The 24527-nt window shown below is 44.7% G+C and overlaps 1 protein-coding gene across 6 annotated transcripts in view; it reads left to right on the forward strand.

Moving 5' to 3' along the window:
• MGAT5 (alpha-1,6-mannosylglycoprotein 6-beta-N-acetylglucosaminyltransferase) overlaps positions 1-24527 on the forward strand; it is a 334592-nt gene that overhangs the window by 25788 nt on the left and 284277 nt on the right. For 2 of the 6 annotated variants that reach the window (XM_070581232.1, XM_070581235.1), the window contains exon 2: positions 20014-20063. The exons of the other annotated variants lie outside the window; for them this stretch is intronic. The gene's annotated coding sequence lies outside the window, so the exon portion shown is untranslated. The remainder of the gene's footprint in view (positions 1-20013; positions 20064-24527) is intronic. 6 annotated transcript variants of the gene reach the window in all.

Here is a 24527-nt window from a genome sequence, read left to right on the forward strand (position 1 = left end):
GTACCAGGGTAGCCAACTCTAAGAAATGCCCCCACGTGCTTATTGACCCATATCTTTGCATTTCATCTCACTTGCAAAAGCAGTTATGTCTGGAGTGAGAGTCAGTATCAGAACTCCTGGCGGGAAACAGAATTCACCCCAGATGGTTTGAATGAAGACTAATGAAAGGAACAGTTGCAGAGGGGCTGGCCAGGCACCATGAGGCCCCCAGGGACGAACAACAGTGGGGAAAACAATCTTGCCTCTAGGGCCGGAGCGGGAAAGGAGAGAAAGTAGAGTTCTTGGGGCTCAGTAGGATCTGGAACTGAAGAGCAGCTGTCCAGCAGGAGCTGTAGTCCGTAGGAATGGTGCCCAAAGATGTGGCATCTGAGGAGAGAGGGAGCTGGAAAGAAATAACCCTGACCTCTCCCCTCCTTTTCCAGTCTCCTGCTGGGCCTCTGGTCAGCTGAACCAATGGGAAGCCAGCAGGCGATGGAGCCCAGGTGATGGAGTCTACAGGTGTCAGCCAGTCTGGGCGCAGAACCGGGCTGAGAATAGATGGGGGAAGGGCAAATGGAATAACCAGATAACCAGCACAGAGGCTGTTGCATGTCCGACTGTGTGAAGTGCCTGCCAGCGAGTTGAGCACTTAGATGGTACACGGTGAATATTGTTTCCTTCCCTCGCTTCCTAGGATTTGGATGGCAGCTTGTTTACTCTTGCGTTAAGCACCAGCAAGGGCATTGAGGCAGAGAGAGAAGGAGAAAGAGCTTCACGTAGTGAAAAGCAAACCCTTGCATCAAGACCTGTCATATTTTTCTGAACTCTGGCTTTCTTGGTGTCCGTGCAGAGGAACTTTGCAGGCAAATCGTCCCCTAGTTCCTGGCTGCCACTGGGCAGGCAAATACCAAAGGCATGGAGGTCCAGACGGGAGATGTTAGTTTGAAAACTCTCTTGTTTCTCCTGACACACATGCCTGGAGATTTCCAGTAGTCATCTCTGGAAGCTAGGAGACCACACTGGTAGTCTCTGGTGAGGCCTCCCTGGCCGCTGTACAAGTCAGTCTCTCAGACCTCAAGAGAAGACCGGGCTGATTCCATAATTTGAGCCTTCCGGTCTATTGAAAAAGTGAGAAAATGCATATTAGGATTAGAAACACCATCGGGAATCTTAAGTGTTTACATGTGAGAACTGAACGTTTTTTTAACACAAAGAAACATAATACAACCTAATCATGCTTTTCAGAGGATAATTATAGGAGTTACAAAATATGGAGACACAGCTTCCTCTCGGCGGTGGGGTCTGGTAATGGGATATCAGTTCAAAGTTACGTGACGAACGTCTTCTGTTTCATCTCCATTGTTGTATCTCTGTGAGGCTCTGTGACTCGGGGGACAGTCTCAGAAGTCTGGCTCCGAGGCTGTTGTGATCTGGGCTCCTGCCACCTCTACACCCCACCCCTCCGTGTTCTGTATACTTGGACTCCTGGTGCCTCTGTGCCTTCTCAGAGCCAGTTGTGGAAAGATTCATGGTTGAGTGTGTTGCGTTTTGCATAATTATCAGGAAGATACAGCAGGAGTAAGGGGAACCTTGCGGGAGGCTCTGGTTGAGCAGAGCAGGCCCGCTCACCGCCACGGTGACAGCTCTCCGTTCTGTCTCCAGATGTTGACCTTCGTAGATCACGACTGGTCTACGGGGACTTCACCAAAGGCAAAGAAAGGAAGTAAATGTAAAATCAGTGTCCTTTAAATTTTTTAAAATAATGAACTGTCTGTTGAAAGATTTGGGGGCCAGGGATTTGGCTGGATGAATGTGGTGAACTATGTTTTATCTTCAAGTCACATGCAGATGTAGTTGAGGCCATCTTAGTAGTAAAAGAAAAGTATGAATTGCTCTCCTACTTTAGCTGGATATCAGCAGTGCATTAATAAAATAGGGTGGCGGGCTGCCAACTTTGGTTGTGTAAGAAGGACCAAAGGAGCTTGTTAGAAAGCACATCCCAGGCCCCCTCGTGCCGAGGCATGGAGTCCACCTTTTCAGCCAACACCCCAGGTGCTTCAAGAAATATAGCTTAGGAAACACTGGAACCTGGGATGTTGACCCCCTTGAGACTTTTTTAAGGTGTTGACGCTTGATCAGGAGATCTTTGGTCTTTTTTTTTTCTTTTTAATCAGAATTGTAAAAAGCCTCTGGACCTTCTTCCAGACTGGACTGTTTTGTTTTGACCCGTGTACTTCAGGCAGCCCGTCATTGGCAGGACAGATGCACAAGAAGTAATTTCCCTAGAGAGGGAGCCTGCTGTCACGTGGTGGGAGATGCTGTCTTGTTTAAAAACAAAGAAATAAAACTCTCCATCGAACTCGATGGTCTCCCTGAAGCGATGGGAAAGGTAATCCAGTGGTGTCTGTTTGTTTCAAGCCTGTGTTCTTATTAGTCCTGTTACAAATGATAATGCTTTCCATTTGCAGGCTTGCTGTCTCCGAGGAGTTTTATGTAGCATGTACTAGACCCTGCTGGGTGATTAAGCCACTCACTCGGCATCTTACAGGCCACTCGAGGACTGTTTGTTTATAGCAGACTACGGCTCTACTCTGAGAGTTTGCTGAGTGGCGCGTTAACTCGTCCTTCTGGTTCCTCGGGAAGGGAGGGTCCTCAGGGCCTAATGCTGTGGGGGTTGAGGCCCAGAGAGATGGGGTTCTCCTGCTGGTCTCATGCCTTTATCTTTCCCATGTCATTAGAAGCTTCTTGGCCCCTTCAGGTGGGGTGAGGGCAGGGCTGTAGCTCTTTCTTTTCAAGGTTCATTATCCTATAGGGAAAAAATATGAGCATCCTACAAAACAAGAGGTAGTTAATTTAATACTTGTGTAAATAGGAGAAAGACATGGCATTTTTCACTCACTAGGTTTTACAGTTTCAATTAGAATTTCAGAGACTTTGTGGCTAATTAAGGCAGCGTGTCTAAGGAAGAAGAATATGGGACAGATGCATGTGGGGGAATGAACAGTTAGGCAAGAGAGTATTTCAAAGGGGCAAATCGCCCACTTCGATAGCCTTTTAAGATGAAGCCCTTCAAAACTCTGAAATCCATGTGGCCTTTTCACAGCTGTAGAAGTGAGGCTGTGACTGATTCCCATAAGGAAACGGTGCTTTCGCTGCCCACCCTTGCCCCGTCCTCTCCTCTGGAGGCCCACACTCCGCACCTGGCCTGTCCGTGCTGCGTCAGACATGCGCATCAGAGGGCAAATGCAAAGCTCTTCTTAGGGAAAAGGGAAGCCTCGTGGTGCTCTGCTTCCACCTGTCACAGAGACAGGAAGCCCAGTGGCTCCCCCGGTTGGTTGAGGTGTCCCTGCTGCCAACACCCATCTCAGTCAGCGGCTTTGATTCTCAGGCTCCATAAGATGACTGGGGGTGAAGCCTCTGCACCCCGCCCCTACTGACCACCCCTTCAGACTCTAAATCTAATCCAGGGAAATGCTTGCACACTAGGCTTCTCCAAGACCCATCCGTTTTACCAAGTCACAGGTGAGACTTTTCTGGAAATTCAAGGCACTCTGACGAATGTGTTGTCATACTCTCCCTAAGGAACTGCAAGGCAGTCAAGGTAATTAAAGGAAACTCCGCTTGTGAAAATGCGGGCGAGAAGCCTCCCTTTACATCTAAGTTTGAGTCCGATCAGTGTTCATGAGGGGGCTGTGTGAGATGTCTTGGCCATTTGTAACCTTTCCTGGTGGATAAAGGACATCCATTCTAAACAAGGAACAGACTTTTCCCTCAAAATGCTAAAGTTTAAGCATAAGAGTGGCTGGGATTGAAGAGGCCAAGTGCTGCTATTTCTGTCACACTGACAGCCCTGTGTTTGGGTTAGTCCTACAGGGTGGGACGCCTTCTTTTCAGCCCTTATTCCGATTCTCTGATGGCAGATGCAAGGGTGGGTTAGGATGAACCGACTTTGTTCAGGGGTTTGAGAGCTTGTTCCACAGCCCCTGGGAGAGTCCACTCTTTCTCTGCCACCCAGACATATCTCTTGCTTGGACATCTCTGCTGTCACCACCCTGGCCCAGGCCACTGCCATTTCTTGCCTGGACGATGCAGTGGCCTCTGTTTCCATTCTCTCTTCCCTCTCTACGCAGCATCCACAGCGAGCTTTTGCAAATGCAGAGCAGATCATTGCCGTCAGTGTACTGCTTCTTCCCTCTCCTGCCGAGAGGCAGTGTAGCAAGGTGGTTGGCCCCACGGGATTCTAATCCTTTACTAGCTGGTTGACTTGGGGCAACTTATTTAACTTCTGTCCTCATCTATAAAATGGGGATGATGATGATAATAGAACCTAATTGTGGGTTGTTGTAGGGATTACATTTTTATGTGGAACTCTTAGACCAGTGTTTAATAAATGTTAGTTATCATGTTTATTGTTAATATTCTGCCTACAAGTTGGGTGCATCTTTGTAAGCTTAGACTCCAACACAGACTCTTGACCAAGCTTGTGAGGCGCAGCAGGCTCCAAGGCTGGGCAACTTCTCTAGCCTCATCTCCCAGTTATTCCTCCTGCCTCCTTCTCTGTTTTCTACCTGCACTGTGTTCTTTCATTGTCTCCAAAGCACCAAGCTCTCTCCTGCTCCAGGGCCTTTGCACAAGCTTTTCCTATACTGAGAATGTTTACTTCCTTCTCTCTTTGCCCCGCTGACTCCTGCTTCTCCTTCGTCTCTCAGCGTAATTGTCCTTTCTTTAGGGAGGCCTCCCTCAACCACTGAGGTGAAAGGAGATCCCTATCATTCTCTCTGGTGGCACCCCCATTCTTTCATAGTGTTTGCCACAGTTTGTAGTTGTTTTTTTTTTTAATATTTTATTTTTCCTTTTTCTCCCCAAAGCCCCTTAGTACATACAGAGTTGTGTATTTTTAGTTGTGGGTCCTTCTAGTTGTGGCATGTGGGACACCGCCTCAGCATGGCTTGATGAGTGGTGCCATGTCTGCGCCCAGGATCTGAACCAGCGAAACCCCGGGCCTCCAAAGCAGAGCCCGCAACCTTAACCACTCGGCCAGAGGGCCGCCCCCACAGTTTGTAATTTTATATTTATTTGTAGGTATGCTTGATTGGTATCTTCAAGCTTTCCTACGCTTTAAGCTCCTTGAAGCCAAGGATGGGCCCATAGCTTGTAGCACAGGCCTGGCCTACACTGTGTGATGTCACGAATGGGATGAATGAATGCTGCCACCCCGGGTGGGCTTGTGAGCTTCTTCCCTGGGCCTACAGTCGATGTATGATATAGGGCTTGTTTGCAGACAGAGACCTTTTTGAATCCATTTCTAGGTTACAGGTCAGCCCTGGATGGGGAAGATAGAGAGCTTAGTGGTTCTCAGCTTTCTTGTGCATCAGACGCACCTGGAGGGCTTGTCAAAACAGATTGCTTGTCTCCACCCCCAGAGCCTCTGATTCCATAGGCCTGGGTTGGCCCGGGAATGTGTGTCTCTAACAAGTTCCAGGTGATTCTGATACTGCTGGTGATGGGGCCACCCTTTGATAGAGTATATAGATAGCAAAACAATTACTGTAACAGTGCCTCGAGGCCGGCTAGGTCATAGAGTGCACAGAGGAAATAAAGGCAAACAGAAAAGTGAACAAGGTGGCTGGTCATGGGCGATCCAGAAGAGTTTGTCCTAGTTCCTGCCCCACTCACGCCGTGTCCTTCTTTGTGAGGTGGTTAATGATCTCACGGTGGGAAAAGCTCTTCTTCCTATGTCTTTGCTGCTCAGGTGGTAAAATCCAGGGGTTGGGAAAGGTTTGAGGTACAGGATCCCCCCAGGAGAAGAATTTTATTTTTAACTTTTTAAACTTTATTTTTTCCTTCTTCTCCCCAAAAGCCCCCCAGTGCATAGTTGTATATTTTAGTTGTGGGTCCTTCTAGTTGTGGCACTTGGGACGCCGCCTCAACATGACTTGATAAGCAGTGCTAGGCCTGCGCCCAGGATTTGAACCAGTGAAACCCTGGGCCACCGAGGCAGAGTGCTCGAACCCAACTGCTCGGCCACAGGGCCGGCCCCAGAATAATGTTTGAAAGGAGCTCATTGTGGTCATGTTGTAAAGGCCCGAAAGCAAGGATCCTGGTGGTTAGATTGGAAGCCAGATTTAAGATGGTTGTTGATGGCAACTCCTTCTGCTGCTTGTTCCTCCAGAAATGCTCCCTGTGAAGGACTCTTCAGGGAGCCCTCTCTGGTTTCTCTTTGCTGACTGAGAGCTACAGGAAAGCCCTTAGGTTTACTAGTGGCCATAGAACAGGTAGGCACTTTGCAGAGGCGTGATCCCCTCCTTTCCGATCACAGCCACTACGAGGTTTTCATGGGTTTCAGGAGCTTTTCATGGCCCCAAGCGGCTCCTCATCCCTCCGCGTTAGGAAGCGAGACGGTGGCCCTGGAGCGAGGCTTTTGGAGTCAGACACATCCAGGTTTGGTGCTGCTCCTGGTAGCATGCCTTTAGGTAACTAGCTTCTCGTCACTGTTTCCTGTCCTAAAAGGTAGGGAAGATAATGTCCAGGGAAGCTTACAGTGTAGTGGTAAAGCAGGGGAATCAAGTTGAAAAGCCTTGCCAGCCTTCACTGTTGTGACCATGAACAAGTGATGGCATCCTCAGCATCCTCATCCTTCATCACACAGGCCTTAGAAGGGTCCTTACCTCGTAGGGTTCTTGGGAAGATAAAATACTTGCAAAAACTGGTGGGATCCAAATAAAGTCTGTAGTTTAGTTATTGGTATCGTACCGAGGTTAATTTCTTGGTTTTGACAAATATGTCATGGTTGTGTAAGATGTTAGCATTAAGGATGCTGAATGAAGAGTATATAGGGATTTTGTACTATCTTTGCAACGTTTCAGCAAATCTAAAGTTATCCCAAAATGAAAAGTGTATTTTAAGAAATGTTTGTGAAGTAGTTAGCAGGGTGCTTGACGTTTAGCAAGCCCTCAGTAAATGGTGGCCATTACCATTACTACTAATATATCTGTAGTTATTACTACTGATACCTTGAAGGGTCATTGTAACCAATGTATGTGTCCAACTGACCACTACAGATGGTATATTAACTTCCTATTGCTGCTGTAAACTTGGTGGCTTAACACAAATTTATATCTTATAGTTCTAAGATCAGGAGTCCAAAATAGGTCTCATTGGGCTAACATTAAGGTGTCAGCAGGATTGCCTTCTTTCTAAAGGTTCTAGGGGATCACTCTGTGTCCTTGCCTTTTCCAGCTTCCAGAGGTGGCCATGTGTTCCTTGGCTCACAGCCCCCCCCATCTTCAAAGCGAGTGATCAAATTACTCTGACATCTGCTTCCCTGATTACATCTGCTTCTCTGACCCTCCTTCCTCTCTCTTATAAGGGCCTTTATGATTATATTGGGCCCATCTGGATAATCCAGGTTAATTTTCCCAGTCTCAAGAGCTGTGACTTAATCACATCAGCAAAGTCCCTTTTCCATGTACAATAACATTCACAGGTCTTGGGAGTTGGGACGAGACATCTTTGGGGAGCCCTTATTCTGCCCACCACAGGTGGTAAGCTGTCTTCCTTCTCCTTTTTTCATTTGCCTATGTCCCGTGTCCCCTACACAGCCCCTAGACGGGAGAGACCTGTTGTTTTAGCTCCTCGGGTGGAGCTTATGCCTATGGGGCAGCGGGAGGAGCTTTGCCATCCAGCTGTTTCCCTTGGAGGCCTGAGCTCTATGTGGGTGGGTTCTGAGGGTTCAGACTGTTGCTTGGTGTCTAGTAGATGTGTGTGTTGTACAGCCGGGCACCAGGTTACTGAGTGTCCATATGGTAATGGACTCTGATTCTTCCGTTGTGGGCTTGGTACTTTGGGCACAAAAATGGTGACAGCATCTATCTCTTAGTTAGCAAATTGTGCTCACTTACTCACTGTTGAGTCTGGAGGCTGAATCTACCAAACCCCTGTGAATACAGATTGTGGGTTGTAGATGATCCTGGATGTCATACTCCCTTAGTTCTTTGTCCAGGGCGTTATTCCCACCCCTCCTCTTCCTCTTCACCTGCCCAAGTCCGTCTAAATCTAGACTGTCTGACATGGTAGCCACTAACCACATGGGGCTGTTGAGCACTTGAAATGCAGCTAGTCCGAATTGAGATATGCCGTAAATGTAAAATGCGCACTGAAATTTGGAAATTTAATGAAGAAAAAGAAGGTGAAAGATTTCATTAATGCTCTTTAAATGCCCATTACATGTTTTCAATAATATTTTGGATATATTGGGTTAAATAGACTACATCATTAAAATGAATTTCACTTGTTTCTTTCTACTTTGGGTTGCTGCTAGAGCATTTAAAGTTACATATGTGGCTTGCGTTGTTTTTCTTTTGCAGAGTGCTGGTCTAAATCCTGTCATAATCTGGGAGTGCATGTGTGTGATGGGGCCCCGTTATTGCTCAGTGTCATGTAAAGGCCTTCCCGAGACTTCTTTCTTTCTTTTCCTCCCTTCTTTCCGTCTGCGTGCTCATCTGTCTTTTTCTCGTTCTTTCTCTCCCTCTCCTCACTCCTTTTCCATTCCCTTGCAGCGAGCCTGCTAAATGAATCTCTGGAAATGGCGATGTTAGATCATTTGAACCATGACAAAGTTGCTCAGAAAAAAAGATGGCTGGTGCTTTCTCCCAGCCCCAAAGTTAGAAAATTAATCACTATTTCTAGCTCCTCCCCTGACTCTTTACGCCTTAGAAGATTCTGGGTTTTTTTGTTTTGTTGTTTGTTGGAGGGTGGTGGCATATCTTTTAAAAGCTCTTGGGGGATTCTAACATCCTTCTCCCAACTCTGCCTTGAAAAATTGCTGCTCTGGAAAAGCGCGTTGGTCCAGTGGTTCCTGAAGGGCGTCAGAGTCCTCTGGGGAGTAAAAATGAAGATTCCTGAGCTGGTTTTTGCCAGGAATGAGGATGCATTTACACCAAACAAATCAATAAACACATCTGTCTGACGAGTGTGGTGGTGCAGCCTGGGCTACGTGGTCACCCTCAGTGTGCACTTCTGCAAAGTGCTGTCTGGCTTGCCCGAGCCGCTCGGGAGGAATGCCAGTGAGCAGGGTGGGTGCAGCTGTCGGTGTAGGTGGTGGTGAAAGGATTGGCCCCAGTGTCGTGTGGAAACAGCTGATCCTCGCTGCCCCCAGCACTCAGCCCCTGATGATGGTTTGTTCTTGCCTCTAGCACTTGAGTGAGAGGATAGTGAAGTGACAAGAGGTGGAGAAGGTACATGGCTGGTACACAGGTGACGAGCGAGGGCTCTATGGTTAGACAGGGTTCACATCCTGGCTTCACCACCTGTCACCAATGTGATTTTGTACGAGTCACTTTAACTCTGTGTCTCAGTTCCTTCATCTTCAAATGATAGTAACTCCTAAAAGGGCTTGTTGAAAGCTAAATAGGGAGCATCTGGCTGGTTAGTGAGCTTTCAATAATGCTAGCTGCTGCTCAGCTGTGATCTTCTGTGTTGTTGGATACTGCTGGTGAACTTCAGGCTGTGATCAGCTGGGAGGACCCAGCTGACTTCTTGGTTTTAGCAGGGAACACCTGTGAGCCCCGAGGCAGGTTTGGGTGAGGAAAAAATGAGGACAGCTGGAGGTGGTGGTGGAAGGAGGTACGGAAGCTGGAGGCAGAGAGCTGTTTGGAGTATTTCTGGTTGGTCAGTGAGTTGCAGCTTTTCAGAGAAGTTTAGGCCCGTGTGAAGCACAGCTCACTCCTCTGGGTTCTGACGAGCCTTCTTCAGCCTGCATCAGAGGAAATGCCTGTCCTTGCGTCAGGTGACTGAGTGTGACTGGGGTAAACGCCTACGTGCCTGAGCAAGGCCAGGGCATTGAGGGGACTGCTGGGCCCTGCCCTGGGGCTGGGCTGGGCCTGGGAACAGGGGAAGGAAGTGAAGTCATTTTTCAGCTCTATGGAGTAAGACTATTGCCATAGAAGACACATATTTCTGGTGGGAACCTGGTTACCTGGTAACTCATATAACTTCTGAATGCTGGCCTCTTGCCCTTCCTCTCTCCTCTAGCAGTTGAGGGACCTGAGCCAAGGATTTGCCTCTTGGGCCTCCTGGGCCCCTGGACCCGAGCTGGGAGGAGGCAGAAGCCAGGAACCACGGGGCCCCTAGGAAGAGGAGAGTGGGAGCACTGGGCCTCTCTTTGCTCTGACTTCCCCTCTGAGTTTTCAAAAACTTGTAAATTGATCTGAAAGAGGAGAGTTTATTTTTCTTCCCAGTAAGAGTGTCATCTGGCTGAGGCCTGCCTTTTGCGGGGTTGTAAACTTTCATCCACTCGTTTCAAGATTCATTTCAAATCTGTGGATTTTTCTCTCTTAGCACTTTGGGCTCTTTTTTGTTAGAATGGTTTTAATCATAAGATTTGTTTTAAAAAAGTAGCCAGTGGTACTGGTGTATTTTCCTTTCAGGAATGGCCTTGCTAGTGTCGTGTATAATTAGGAGTAGCTATGGATGTTTGGAAATTGGCAAAGCGATAAAAATGAGGATGCACCTGTTTGCCTTAAGGAAATGGGTCTCCTTGCAGTTCTCAGTGTAATTTTCTTGCATTCACTGTGTGAGGACTCCACTGATGAATGTGACTGGGGAGGTGGGGGTTGTCAGCTGAAAAGGCTGGGGCCTGGTTTATGGACTTAAAGAATGCGACTGGAAGGACTTGACAATGACGTGAGCAAGGAGTACGAGGGTGTTTTTTCCTTTCCAGTTGTGTTTTGGCTGAATTAAAACCATATTTAGTAAATGCCGCTCATTGAGTGGCTGACTATGGACTGGCATGTTCCCTCATTTAATCCTTAGACAAACTCTTTGAAGTTATTAATCCCATTTTATAGATAAAGATGCCGAAGCTGAGTGGTTGAATAATTTCTCCAAGGTCCCACAGCTAGGTGCTGAACAGAGTTGGGGTTTGAACACAGGTGAGTTTTATCCCCGTAACTGTGTTTTTTCTACTATGCTACGTGTCTCCTTAAGGAGACTTACTAATAATGGGAGAAGGAGGGGTAAAGGAGCATTTATTGAGTGCCTGCTGGGTGCTGGGCCCTATGCTAAGTGCTTTACCCTTGTCTCTTCAATCCTCAGGGACCTGGGGGTAGGTACTATTATTATCTCGGGTTCACAGAAGATGTGACTGAGGCTTAGAGGTGTGAAGTGCCTTGCCTGGGAAATGGTGGAGCTGGAATTCATGAGGCAGCCTGAGTCCAGAGCCTGGGCTTCTCGCTGCAGTATGGAGCCTGCAGGGGCTCATGGTGAGCAAACTTTGTATTGACAGGGTCTTAGTGGTCTGAAAATCCACTGTCAGAATAATGGACTTACTAGCATGGATAGAAACTTTTTTCAGTGGGTTATTCAGATATTTGAGGAGTATTGGTTTTGTGTAAGATTCTGGGTCTAAAATGCTCCTCAGAGATATCAAGAAGTGTGACATGCCCTGCCCTTTGAGGAGTTGACAGTCTGGTTTTGTATGTTATCACACACAGGAGGGAGTTAGCACTTCAGACCTGGGACATTTTCCCCGCATGGATGTTGTTTGTGTTAGGGAAGGGTAAGTTGGATGTAGTGGGTGCAGGGAAAACCTGAAGATGATAGGGAGAAAAGGTAGACTGGTTGGCTTCTGCGAAGCAGTCCCTCCTGACTTAGCAGGACTTCAGAGGCCAGGGTTTGATCTTAGAGATGATGGTGCCTAAACCGTCTTATTGAAGCAGAAAGGCCTGGCCCTGGCCCAAGGGATGTTTCCCAAAGTTCATCTGGTAGGTGGTCAGGAATGGATTGGGATGGACGAGGATGAGGCTGGAGAAAGGTCCACCAGATTACAAAGCTATTGCTGTGAGCTACTGGGCAGAAAATGGTTAATGCTGGAACTCTGATTAGGGTTAGTAATTCAGTTGGCTGTGGTCCTTAAGCAAAGGTGAGTAATGCTGGAAGAGAGGTAGAAATTGGCCTTACTGATGTGACTGAGTTGGGAGCTAGGAGAGAGGAATGTTTATCCAGGATTAAGTGACTTTCATAGGCTCTAAGAGAAGAATGTGTTTGTTTGTCATCACCCCACCCCCCACACAAGGATCAATTGATTGGAATTCTTATTAGAAAACTCTCCATCTTGGGGCTGGCCCTGTGGCCAAGTGGTTAAGTTCGCGAGCTCTGCTTCGGCAGACCAGGGTTTTGCCAGTTCCAATCCTGGGCGCAGACCTGGCACTGCTCATCAGGCCATGCTGAGATGCCATCCCACATGCCACAACTAGAAGGACCCACAACTAAAAATATACAACTATGTACTGGGGGGATTTGGAGAGAAAAAGCAGGGGGGAAAAAAAGAAGATTGGGAGCAGTTGTTAGCTCAGGTGCCAATCTTTAAAAAAAAAAAAAAAAAAAAGAATCAAACAATACTTGTCTTTAAAAATAAGTAAAACTCTCTGCCTTGATTTCTTGTCCTAGCTCTACAAAGTTCCCATTCCGTACTTTATCATCATGGTGCAAGAGGCCCAGGTCTGATGTGTATACCAGTTTGAGTGTGGGACTCAAGGGGTTACCAAAATTGCCTAAAGGAGTTGGCAGTAGAGGTGGCATTCTGATTTGGGTCCACCACTTTGTAGACCAATGTCTGCAGCTATGAAGGCTGCCTTATCTTGGACGCAGAGTTCAATCCTAGGGACCTAATGCACAGACAGCAGGGAGGGAGGATGATGAAAGCAATGAAGAACCCAGGGAGTGAAGAAATGCTCCATGCAGTTGTAACAGTCGAAGGTCAAATCGGTGACCTTTCCAATTTATCACTGTGTGCCCCACTCAGGGCTGTTCTAATCCAACAGTAACCTACACTGCATTTTAGAATCCTTCCCCAAATTGGAGCTATATCCCAGTTTCTCAAGTTTTTAATTCCTGGAAGTCTTTTAAGTAACTCCTTCGAGGTCAGGTGTAACCAGGCTCTTTTCTAGCCTGCTATCACACTGTCATTGTCACCAGAAGCTTGCCTCATTGCCAATTATCCAACTTTTAGTGAAGTAATTGAGTGAGAGTGATTGGTAGGAAATACAGTGATTTGAGAGGTGGTTTCCTTGCATTGATTTCTTTAATAGTTAGAAACAACAGACCAAATTTGGGAAACCTAGCTTGCCAAGGAGGAATAGCAGAGATTAACTTCTCACTTGGAGAGCACTTTGAGGATGTGCCTCAGGGATGTCCCTGCGTGGGTGGTCACACAGGTGTCTGTGTGGCTGCTCCTGGGTGTTTCTGGACCTACAGTTGCATAGGGTGGATTTTCTGAATGGAAGGGCTTATGACGATTGTTTCTTAGTGCCTCTCATTTCTGACTTTTCTCTTCTTGGAGGTCGGCCCACGTGCTTTATTTATAAGTTTATCAAATGACCTAACTTGTCAAGGAATGTTATTCCTTAAAAGATGAGTTCCAAAGACATGTAGGTATGGCCACAGTTAGTCCGATGAAGCCCTGAATTAGTTCTGTGGTGACTACACTTGGTCACCCTGCACAGTGTTGGAAGGATATTAGATGAAAAGATGCTGTCCCAAAATATCTCGACACCAGTGCGGTCCAGTAGAACATTTTGCCATGAGGGAGAAGTTCTGCATCTGTGCTGTCCAACACGATAGCCACTAGCCGCAGGTAGCTATTGAGTGCTTGAAATGTGGCTAGTGTGACCGAGGAACTGAATGTTTTGTTTTTTTTTAAGTTGTATGATTGACATGCAACATTATATTAGTTTCTGGTATACATGATTCAATATCTGTATATATTGCAAAATGATCACAATGTCTAGTTAACATCTGTCACCATACATAGTTACAGAATTTTTTTCCTTGTGATGAGAATTTATAAGATCTACTCTCAGCAACTTTCAAATCTGCAGCACAGTATTAACTATAGTCACCATGCTGTCTACGACATCTCCATGACTTATTTATTTCATAACTGAAAGTTTGTACCTTTTGACTACCTTCACAGGAACTGAATTTTTTATTCTGATTAATTTAAATTTTAAAGAGCCGCATGTAGTAAGTGGCTACCATATTGGACAGCGTTACTCTAGACGATGGCCAGAGATGACCAATTCCTGCATTTAGCACTTGGATATAGTCTTAGTTGGGCAGGCTTGTTTGTGAGGGGAGATTTACGACACAGTGGACATTAGAAAATCTAATAGGATAGCATAGAATTGTGAAATTATATTTAAAAGTTGGAATTCAAAGAAGACTTGGGCCAGTTGGAGCTGGAGTAGGCGGGGAAGTTTCTTAGAAGAAGATGCCATGCCCGTAGCTTTCAGATCTTCTGGAATAATGTCGAGGCATCCGTAAATGTCCTATTTACTCATGCTTCTAGGGAAGCAGTATGGTGTTGAAGACTCCAGGCTTTGGAGCCTGACAGATCTCTGTGAAGATGGGGGTCACCTATGAAAGATATTTACCTTTCTGAGCCTCAGTTTCTTCATCTGCACACTGTGTATAGTAGTACTTCAAAGAGCTATTGTTACGTTAAAAAACTAATACAAAGCTCCTAGTGTCTGGCACATAGTAGGTTCTCAATGTAGACGTTATTATTGGAAGAACTGTTGGCATATATACACAAAGGTCCCTGTCTCTAAAATTGCATCATGAGACTGAGTTCACGCTCCTTTTTCATGCTCCTCATCTTCCGATGAGGGAGACCTGTCTGTTCACGCCTATTAAGCTCGAAGTCCTGGGATTGTTGCAGAGATGGAGAGAGGACAAGGTGGTGAAGAGGCTAAGTAATGCAGAGAGAGACCCTTGGAAGACTGAGAATTGTAGTGTGATAAATAAATCCATCTCTTCATCCATGGTAACGACACAAGTTTATTGGTGTGTATAGTGATGGTCAGAATTCTGGCTTTCGTTCTCCTCCCCTTCCGGAAGAGTACTAACTGGAGTTTACAGCTGACACTCTCTGGGTTCTGGGCATTTGTTTGCATGGCACCTTGGACGCTTCCTAGAGACAAATACATTATTATTTCCTTATCTGCATTCTCTGTTTACTTGAACACTTGAGGTTGATTTAGTATCTTACAAGAACTGAACACTGTCTTCCAGACATCATTAGTCTCGCCTTTCTTATCCAGTGTAAGTGTGAAATTAATCAAAAAGGAAAGGGAAATTAATAATATGTTGGTATTCATGATTCATCAGGAGACCTCACAGCGGGTATGAGATTAACTTCTCCAAATGAATACACACCTCAGCAAATTAAAGGTATAGAAAAGGGTTATTTATTATTTAGGAAATGCCCCTTAATGCTTCCTGCTTTCATACTTAGTTAGATGCTGGGTGGTGTCTGGTGATGAAACCATTCAGTATTGTGAGGTCACCTTTGGACCCATAGAAAGCATTAAATCAACTTTTTTCATATTTCACTGAGATAAATGAGATAAGGCCAGATGGTTAATGCATACTTGTTTCCTGTCAATTGGAAAAGCTTTGCCCAAACACTTGCAGTTTTGATCTCTATTTACAATAAACTAAATTTGATCTTGGGTTCTGTGTTTCCTTGTTATGACATGTGGTGTGATCAGTTTCAAAGGATACGTTGTTATGAACACATTATGGAAAAGAATGGAGGGTTATAATTATAACTCTCTTAGAGCTTTTGCCGAGGTTGATAAAGGACAAGCTTTTGTTACTGAATTGTTCCTGTAATTACATCAGAAATAACAGGCAGCAGTCACCTTCCACTAGGGGTGGGAGAGAAGGATTCTCACTATTTAAGTGATCGCATAAGGTGCTGAGTGAATCATCGTCAGCCTCATCATGAGGACTCAAAAATAGAACAGTTGACATCATCCTGTAGCAGGTTTTTAAGGAACAGAAAAATGTTAGATGGTTTTTTAAGGAAAAGAGCTGTCTGAAGTGATGTTCCAGCCCACATGTTAATAGTCTGTTGGCAGTGGTTCTCAAACTTGAGTGTGCATTCGAATCTCCTGGAGAGCTTGTTCAGACTGCTGGGCCCACCCGAGAGTTTCTGATTCAGTAGGTGTGTGGTGAGGTCTGAGATTCTGCCTTCCCAACTTCCCAGAGGATGTTGATTTTGCTGGTTCAGGGCCTGCACGTTGAGAACCATTAGACTAAGGGGCAGAAAGAGGTGTATCTTGGGGAGGGTTCCAGAAACAGAATTTTAAGATTAATTTCCTAGTGTCTGTTAAAATAATTTTGATGAAAATACCAAGTTTAGTTTGAGATGGTGTGCAAGTTTTGTAAAGGGGATCTGTTCTTTGTGACCTTATAAAAGAACATTAAAAACAGTTGCAAACCTAGTTAAGTGGTCTCCTGGCCTGCTGTTGTCATGTCTTGGTAAAATCTTGGATAAAGTTTGTTGGCTATGAGTATTATCTCTGTAATTCAAGTTAGTGATGAATTCAGAAGTCATAGGGTTGGGATGTTTTTTCTCATTTGTAAATCAAACACAGTTTACCTGGGGACCATCTGTAGGAGAAGAGTAACTTTGAGAGTATCCTAGGCACTAAATTATTGCCATTGTCACACCTGCCTGGCAAAATAGCTGTCAGCAAAATGAAAATGTCACTTAATTGGACACCACTGGCGGCTGTGGTTCCAGGTTTTTGACTGGTTCCAGAACTGCCCTTTTATTATTCTATTAGTTTTTCCTTCTGTTATAGCAATAGTGACCACAGTAATAATAATCACCAGTGTTTGTACAGGGCTCGCTGCCTCTCTGATGTGATGGCTGTGTTGCGTTCGTTCATGAATCCCCACCATCACCTCTGACCGAGGTGCTATGATTACCTCTTGTCTCAGATGCCAGAGAATGGAGGCCGGGACAGCTAGTTGGTTGCCCTCACATAGTTTGTAAGAGCTGGACCTCTGTCTCTGAGTCCAGGCAGTGTGAGCAATGTGGGGCACATTTAAGTTTGATTATATTTTGGGACGCTTTCAATGGAGGCTTGATGAGAGGCCTCACTGAAACGTGAAGATGCTAGAAAGTTTGTTGAATTGTGATGAAACCAAACGTATTTACGTTTAAGATTTTGTAAGTTCTGGGTGTCAAGGACCACTCTAGATCTTTGTAACTCAGCAAAATTTCACTGTGTGGTAAATTTAGCTGATCTGCCCAGCATAAGATGAAAGCCATCCTAAGCCAGTATTGTAATTATGGGGCCTCTTTCTATGTGACTGTGATGTTCCATAAGAAAGATTGACTGACTTAAAGCTTATAAAGATGGTCATGATTTGTTTCTAGCGTGTACTACTAGGTGGTTTTATCATTTGAAATCTGTTCTCTAGGTATGAGGATATTTTAGGCAGAACCATAGGCTCTTCAACTGTTTTCTCATGTGAACTAATTTAGAGGACACCTTTGATGTTCTCAGTGAGCCATCTTTACTTATTAGGCTGAAGAGAAGAAGCTGAGAGGGAAAGCCTGCTTTGAGTTATGTCCCTGGTTAATTTTGGCAGCAAGATTCTGAGATTCTCTATTTGGAGAAGCATTGTCCTTAGGGAAAAAGAGGATGAAAAGCTTGAGTATAAAATTGAAAAGAGATCAACCTGACAGATTCCAGTGCTGAAGAGCATTGAGGGGGTGGGGGAGGCGTGAGACCTACAAGTCTGGAATCGGCCACCTTTGTTCTGTGTCATCAGATCCAGAGTGGATATGCAGAGGTGTCCTTCAACATGCTTGGTTTGTCGTGGCTCATTTTTAGAGATGCTTTGAATTGGGGGGAGTGGGAAGGCAAGAAACTCAAATACAGATTTCTAATAGAATACCACCCTGGAGGGCAGACCTTACCAAGTAGGTTGTTTGTTTGTGGGCCATTTACAGTATCTTTTACCCAAAATATAAAATGAAAGGGGTACATGTTGGTTGAAAATGGGATTCCAGTTTTTCCTACCTACTCTTTCATTGTCTGTCCTCTGTGGTTGCTGCCTTAATCTTCTTTCCAGATTGCATTGCATTCCCATGATCTCTATTTACAAATGCTTTCACAGTTTAGGTATAATTAACAAAGGGAGGAAAGTCAAAGCATAAGCCCAAGAAGAGACTGAGGGAGCCTATTAATCCTCAGAAAAGATACTTCTGGGTGAAATCTTGATGGAATCTTTGGAGTGGTGCTGTTTTGAACATTAGGAAGGAGAAAGGACTTCCTTCGTTTTCTTTATCCATGGACACAGCTAGAAGTGGCTATAAATTTTCATTAATGTTGTGTACTTGGCTCTGTAGGAAACATTTAAGATAAGTTGAGCATTAAAGCTTTGTTGAGGGTAGACGTGAATGACCTTAGGTTTCTTAGTGACCATGAATTTTGCTCCCATATAGAGCCAGGGGTAATGCAGTAGTTTTCATATGACTCAGGGAGCAGCTTATCTGATTCTTAAGGTAAAATCAAGATTGAGTTCTTAATTAGTGTGATTATTGTTAAAGAAAAAAGTCCAAATTTGAAAGCATTGGGAGAGGTAAAGGGTGAAAAGTTTTTTTTCTTTTGGCACATCATGAACATTTTCTTGAATCTTATAGTCTTGCTACTGGTATGATTCATAAATTACCTATTACCCGTGCACTTGATCCCAATACTCACAAGGAAAATTGCCATATAATGTACCAAATGAGATGTGTGTGAAAACATACCGAAAAGAGTAAAAGCATTGAAAGTAAGTTGATATTATTTAGGTCTGAGGCATGTGGGTACTCATTTTATTAGCCTATTCCATACACATGAATGAGGTTTTGATGTTGACCAAGATGCTTAGGATTGTTTTCTCACAATATATCTTAATTACTGGACTTACTGGAGTTAGCAGCTTTTTCTGTATCACGATAATCCAGTTTCAAAAACCATTCCTTCACCTCAGAGCTATCTCAAACAGAGGCTGGTATAAAAGGAGGGCCACGTGGTCGCTGGCATTGATTCAGTTGCCTCCAACCTTCCATCCTTTGGTAAACGTTTACTGCCGCCAGACTGTCTCCTGGAGATGGTGGATTTGGAATGAGTGCTCTCCCAGGCTGCCCCAGTGCACAGATCCCTGGTATTGCTCAGAGATTGTTGACACAGACAAAAATGTTCATGCTATGAAGGGTAGTTATAGGCTGCAGACCATAAAAAGAGGGAATTGGCTTGTTTGGATTAAAAATAACAAAACCCTCTCAGACATTTTCCAGCAGAAAATGGTACACGTTCTTCCATGAGGTCCTTAAGTATAAGGTAGACCAGTTGGTTAGTCTTAGAAGATGCAGACTCTTGGGCTGTCAGCTGGAAGATGGGTCTGTGCAGCATGGTCTTTATTTTCTTCCTCCCTCTTTCTCTCCCTCCCTCCCTGTTGAACTCTTTCAGTTTTATAATTCTCTGCTGATAAATTCTGTGAATATCAGAAACACACTGTATGTATCTGTTAGAGGACATATTTTCCTCCCTTTTCTTATAAAGAAGCTTTATAGAGGAACAATGTTAGCTATATCAGTAGCACATAGTAGATATATTTCTAGAATAGCTTTTTACTCCTTTTTTTGGTTTTATTCTTCAAGGTTAAGCGGCTACAAGAAATCTGTTATATTTGAATGAACAGGCTTGTAATTCAGTTGGCTTTATCTCATATAGCAAACTCCTTAGTTTTTTGTAATAGAGCTATCTATTTTAAAGTTGTGTGTATGCATATACTTGGGACTGTGTGTATATATTAATGTAATCTAGTCCGGAAAGCATTAGGTTTGGTAAAAGCTTTGGTTTAATGCCTCCTGAGACTTGGAACAAAGAGCCGTTTTGTACAGATGCTCCATCTTTGCCAAATGTAGCCTTACTCCTGCTGAACTAACAACGGACAGATTTGGATCCTAACAAGTGAGATAATAGAATTTTTTAGATACATGCCTCTGGGTGTTGAAGTGATCAGGCCTCCCACCTAGCTACTTTTAAATATCCATCTCAAAAGGCAGTTGGGTTCCAAAATGGGAGAAGCAGAGTTCATAGAAGCTCTGTGTCAGCCTGTTTGCAATGGATCAAGTCCTTAAAGAGGAGAAACTTAAAAATGTCTTTGTCCTTGTGATTTCAGGAGTGATTACTGTTCTAAAGTGGACATTGGAGGAGGATCCATTAGGCGGTGTAAGTATTGTAGTAAGCAGATATTCATGCGGCTAAGCCCAGACCCAGGGTATTTGTCCTTGGGAGGGAAAGGACCAAGTAGTTGAGTCACGTTAGCATTTAGAACCATAAACATACAGATACTGTAGTCCCAAAGGGTCAAGGGATGGCTCTACCTGTGCCACCCCAATCCTGAGGGGACATCTCTGTCTATCTGGTTAAGGCCTGGTGGAACTGAATTTTTTTTGGATAATTGCGCAAGGATATTTCCTCTCTCAAATCAGTAAAGTGACTGGAGCAGAAGGCCATTTATTACTTTATTCAGTCATTATCAAACACAAATTTATTGAGCTTGGTTGTGGTTGATTACTCTTACATAGAAGGGCTGGTCCCTTCAGTGCAGCCCAACCCAGACCTGACACAGATCATGATGTAAACATAAGTAAAGCCAATGAACTGGAGATTGTGACTCATAAAGACTTCGTAATCTCTGAATTCTGTCTATATTAAGGAACTGCTGCTCAAGGAGTACATTTTCCTAAGTCTCCAGTTATGAATATATTTTATAGAGGAAGAAATTTGCTAAGTACTTCCTTGTTTTAACTGAATAGCCTGTAGCGCTTAAAACTACAATCCAGGTTACCCTTGAGAGTTACCTTGGTAAATCAGACGTTCATCTTGGGAGTAGAATATTTGGATTTCACAGGCTGATAGGATTTGGATGTCAAGGTTATGGGGCCAACAGAATGAAACATTAAACATTCCTAATTCTCATTTCTTTTATGTATGTGGGTCTTTGAATAAACTTTGTCTCTAACAACATCACAGGAGGGGAAAAAACCACTCAGCAACTCACAAGCAGACGAGCATTTGATGTGAATAAAAGCCTTAATGTTAGAGCTAGAAAATCATGTGACCATGTGACTTTTATCACAGGCTTCTCACTAGCTGTCACCTTGAGAGTTTGTCCTGCTGAGAGAAACCAGAGAAATAAATGTCTCCTTCAGAGCCACAAAGGCATTTTGAATCTCTAAACATGTGGGATTTTAAGGTGCAATAAGCATATTTAATCTGTCCCTCCCCACCGCTCCCCATGCACTCACCCCACACATGACTTAATTGGAGTGGGACTCCATTTCAGGGACTGGACAATTGAGCAACCTATCTTCAAAGGTCTGTTCTGAAATTAGTTTCGTGTTGACAGATAGGGAGGTTTGTCACTGCTCTCCAAGAGATGCTAGGCATGGCAGCTGGGGGTAGCAAGCTGGCATCCTCGAGACTCAGAGCTGGGTCTGCGGTCCCTGATACCCAGTTGCTGTGGCTTATGCTATGGGAAGGATGAGCATCCTTCTGTCTTTCCTGTGATTTTTTTTGTTTTTTTTTATGGCAGTGTCTGCACTGTGTGGGGTTGACAGCCTTCATGGAGCAGGCAGACGAGCTGACGTCATATGGTGCTCCTGGGCTGTGTCTATCTGGCACCCAATATGTTGTCACCTTCCCCCTTCATGCCGTACCTAGCTGCCTTTGGAGCAGCCTCTTGGCTCCTTTGGGAATAACTACTGAAAGAGCAGCTGTCTGTCAGCCTCCTCCAGAGCCGTCGAATTGGGCTGCTGTCAACCTGTTGTTGGAGGAGTTCCCAACGCAGCAGACTTGGCTGTCACTGACATTTATAACTTGAAAGCCGTATCACAGATGAGTTTGCGTTTCTTATAATCCTTTAAATAGCCTTCCGAATATAAAGCACACGGCCTCTACACACTTTGGCAACTCCCAGGAGTGTGGAAATAATTGAGTCTTCCTGAAGCTGGAGAAGTAGCTCCCCGTTCTCCCCCAACTGTATTATAAAATCCTCTCTCTTCTGATTTAGATAGGAAGAAGTTGTCCTGGCTTTATGCTTAAGTTTGTGTGCAACCATATGAGTCAATTTGGATCAAGAAGATTATTGGCTTCTAAGAACAAATGACTCACTCTAACCCTTGACTACCATGGAGCCTGTGATAAGAGAGGGTATTACTGGGAAGTTGATTTCTCTCAAATGGGTTGGTAGATCCCATACCTGGTTTTTTATGCTCTAATTTCTCAAAGAACCAGCTTCTAAGCTTCATTTCTTGAGATATGACTGGAAGAGAAAGATGCAGTGTTGGTGATAAAAATAAAACCCCCCCACAACTAGAAGGACCTGCAACTAGGATATACAACTGTGTGCGGGGGGGTTTGGGGAGATGAAGCAGGGGGAAAAAAAAAAGATTGGCAACAGTTGTTAGCCCAGGTGCCAATCTTTAAAAAAAAAAATAATAAAACCCAAGCCACACTAGTAGATCATATGAACACTTACAGCCAAAGAAAGTGGACAAAATGAGGGAGGGAACTGGAATGCGTTTTACTTACCGTGGGTCTGTCTAGAGTGAATTCCTTGATGGCTAGGATTGGCCTTATTGTTCTTCTTACCACCCGTGACTAGCACAGAACCTGACACATGGCAGCATGATGACCTGAACGAATTAATGTAAAGAAGAAGTTGTTTTAGGTAGAAGGTGTTTTGTTTCATTTTATTTTTATCGCAGTAGTGCAGACATTGAAATATATTAATCAACAAATCCAGATTATGGGATTTAAAGTTAATGATGTTTTCCTGTTATCGTCAAAGATGAGTAATCTTGGAAAAGGCGTATCATAGAACAAGAAATGAGGACTTAGATGGCAGGCCTTAGATGCGATTAAAATGAAACACCTTCACAGCCTGTGCTCACATTTCTTTTTCTGGTTCCCAGGACGTTAGTCACGTCTTATGAAATGTCAGTGCCTGACCTTGGCTGTGTGCTGTGCAGCTAAGTCTGGTGCATAGCTTGCCTGGAGTGGGGCTGGGGTAGGCTCTTGAGCCAGCTGGGTGCTGGCCATAGACTTTTGGAAGATTGTCAACTGAGGAATGTTTGTCACCTTCCTGACCCTTTGCCTGTGGTGCAGGTTGGTGCCCAAGAAGTGCCTTAGAGGCCGTAAGACCGCTCTCTTGATAGCCACTGCCCGTTTTGTTGATAGAGGCGCATGGTGGGTTGAACCCTGCTTCCCTGCTGGCCTAGGGGAAAGGTGAGTGGGGCTGCAGGGCAGAGGTCAAGGTGGTGGGCAGCCACTTGTCGCATCATCAGGCCAAATGTGGAGCAGCAGAACAGTTTTCTTCACGAGGAGGCACACCTGGTTTTGACTGGATTGAATCAGAATTCCTGGTTCGTGGCAAAAGGTTTCCAAACAGCACCATGCATCTGTTCTCTGGCTTTACTTAAAAAAAATTTTTTAAATTTTAAAATATTTCAAATACCCAGACAAGTGCCAACTTACTAGAACACTCACTCATGTACTTCTCCCTAGATTCTCTGCGTTTTTGGCCTTGCTGATGACGCATTGTATTAATTCTGAAAGGTGCTTATGTTCAAATTACTGTCCTTTTGTCCCTGGAAATACTGAAAAAGGCGGTCTGCCTGGACCCCAGACCTACCCTGAGCCCCAGCATACCTGCACTCTGGGGAAGGTTGGTGCAACCTGGGTCCTCTGTTACCTGTGGTTTCCTCTGTTGGTTCTGTTGTTATATCATTGCCATCATTGCCATTCATTCAGTTTCAAGGAGGCATGTATGTGTTGAAATTCTTTTCTCCAGCGAGTTCAGGACTCTGTTGTAATGGGCGATTCAGTCGGTCCTGCTTGGCAGAGCTAATGCTATCTCCACATCCCACTCCCTTCCCATAATACTTCATCACACTTGATGTCACCCACTGACGACTCACTTTGTAAATAACCTCCCGTTTCTCCCCAAGCTGGTGTGGGATTTCTCCCTGTCTGTCGACCTCCCTGGAGAAGTGAGGTGAGGCCATTTTACTTTGCCTTTCAGGTTTAGAACAATGGATAGACAGCATCTATCGGGCAGACTGAGGCCTCAGGTTAATTAATGTGGGTAAGGCCCATTGACAGGTTTCCAGTCATTTCCTCTTTTACCGTGGCCATTTTCTGGGACCAGAGTCCTGTGTTTTGGCTGTGTTGATGGATGGCTGGTCATTCAGTTAACTCTTTGTTTTGGTCTGAGCCTCAAAGTGTCTTACGGGAATCGGCACTCACAGCTCATAAGTTAGAGGGCCCTCAGAGATTCTACCGCCACCCATTTACTGAGAGACGCCGCCTTGAAAGGAAGGGTAAAGCGGGTTCTGAGCCAGGAGGACTGAGGAGAGCCTGGGTGAGGCAGGAAGGACTGGGGAAGGGGATATGGTAGCCTTGGGAATTTGGCTAAAGAGTTAGGGGACTCTGGGTGCCTGGAGAAACAGAACAGTTTTTAAAAACTCTAAACCATCATGGACTGGTACAATAAAAATAAATTAGTAGGAAAATGAAATTAAAAAACAAGGACGTCCAAAATACAAGCCTTCAATTTTATTATTGAATTTGAAGACACAAAATTCCTCTGTCAAATTGCTATAAACGTTTCCAGAACACTTACCTTCA

Source organism: Equus przewalskii, chromosome 17, assembly GCF_037783145.1.
Source record: "Equus przewalskii isolate Varuska chromosome 17, EquPr2, whole genome shotgun sequence".
Taxonomy (NCBI): domain Eukaryota; kingdom Metazoa; phylum Chordata; class Mammalia; order Perissodactyla; family Equidae; genus Equus; species Equus przewalskii.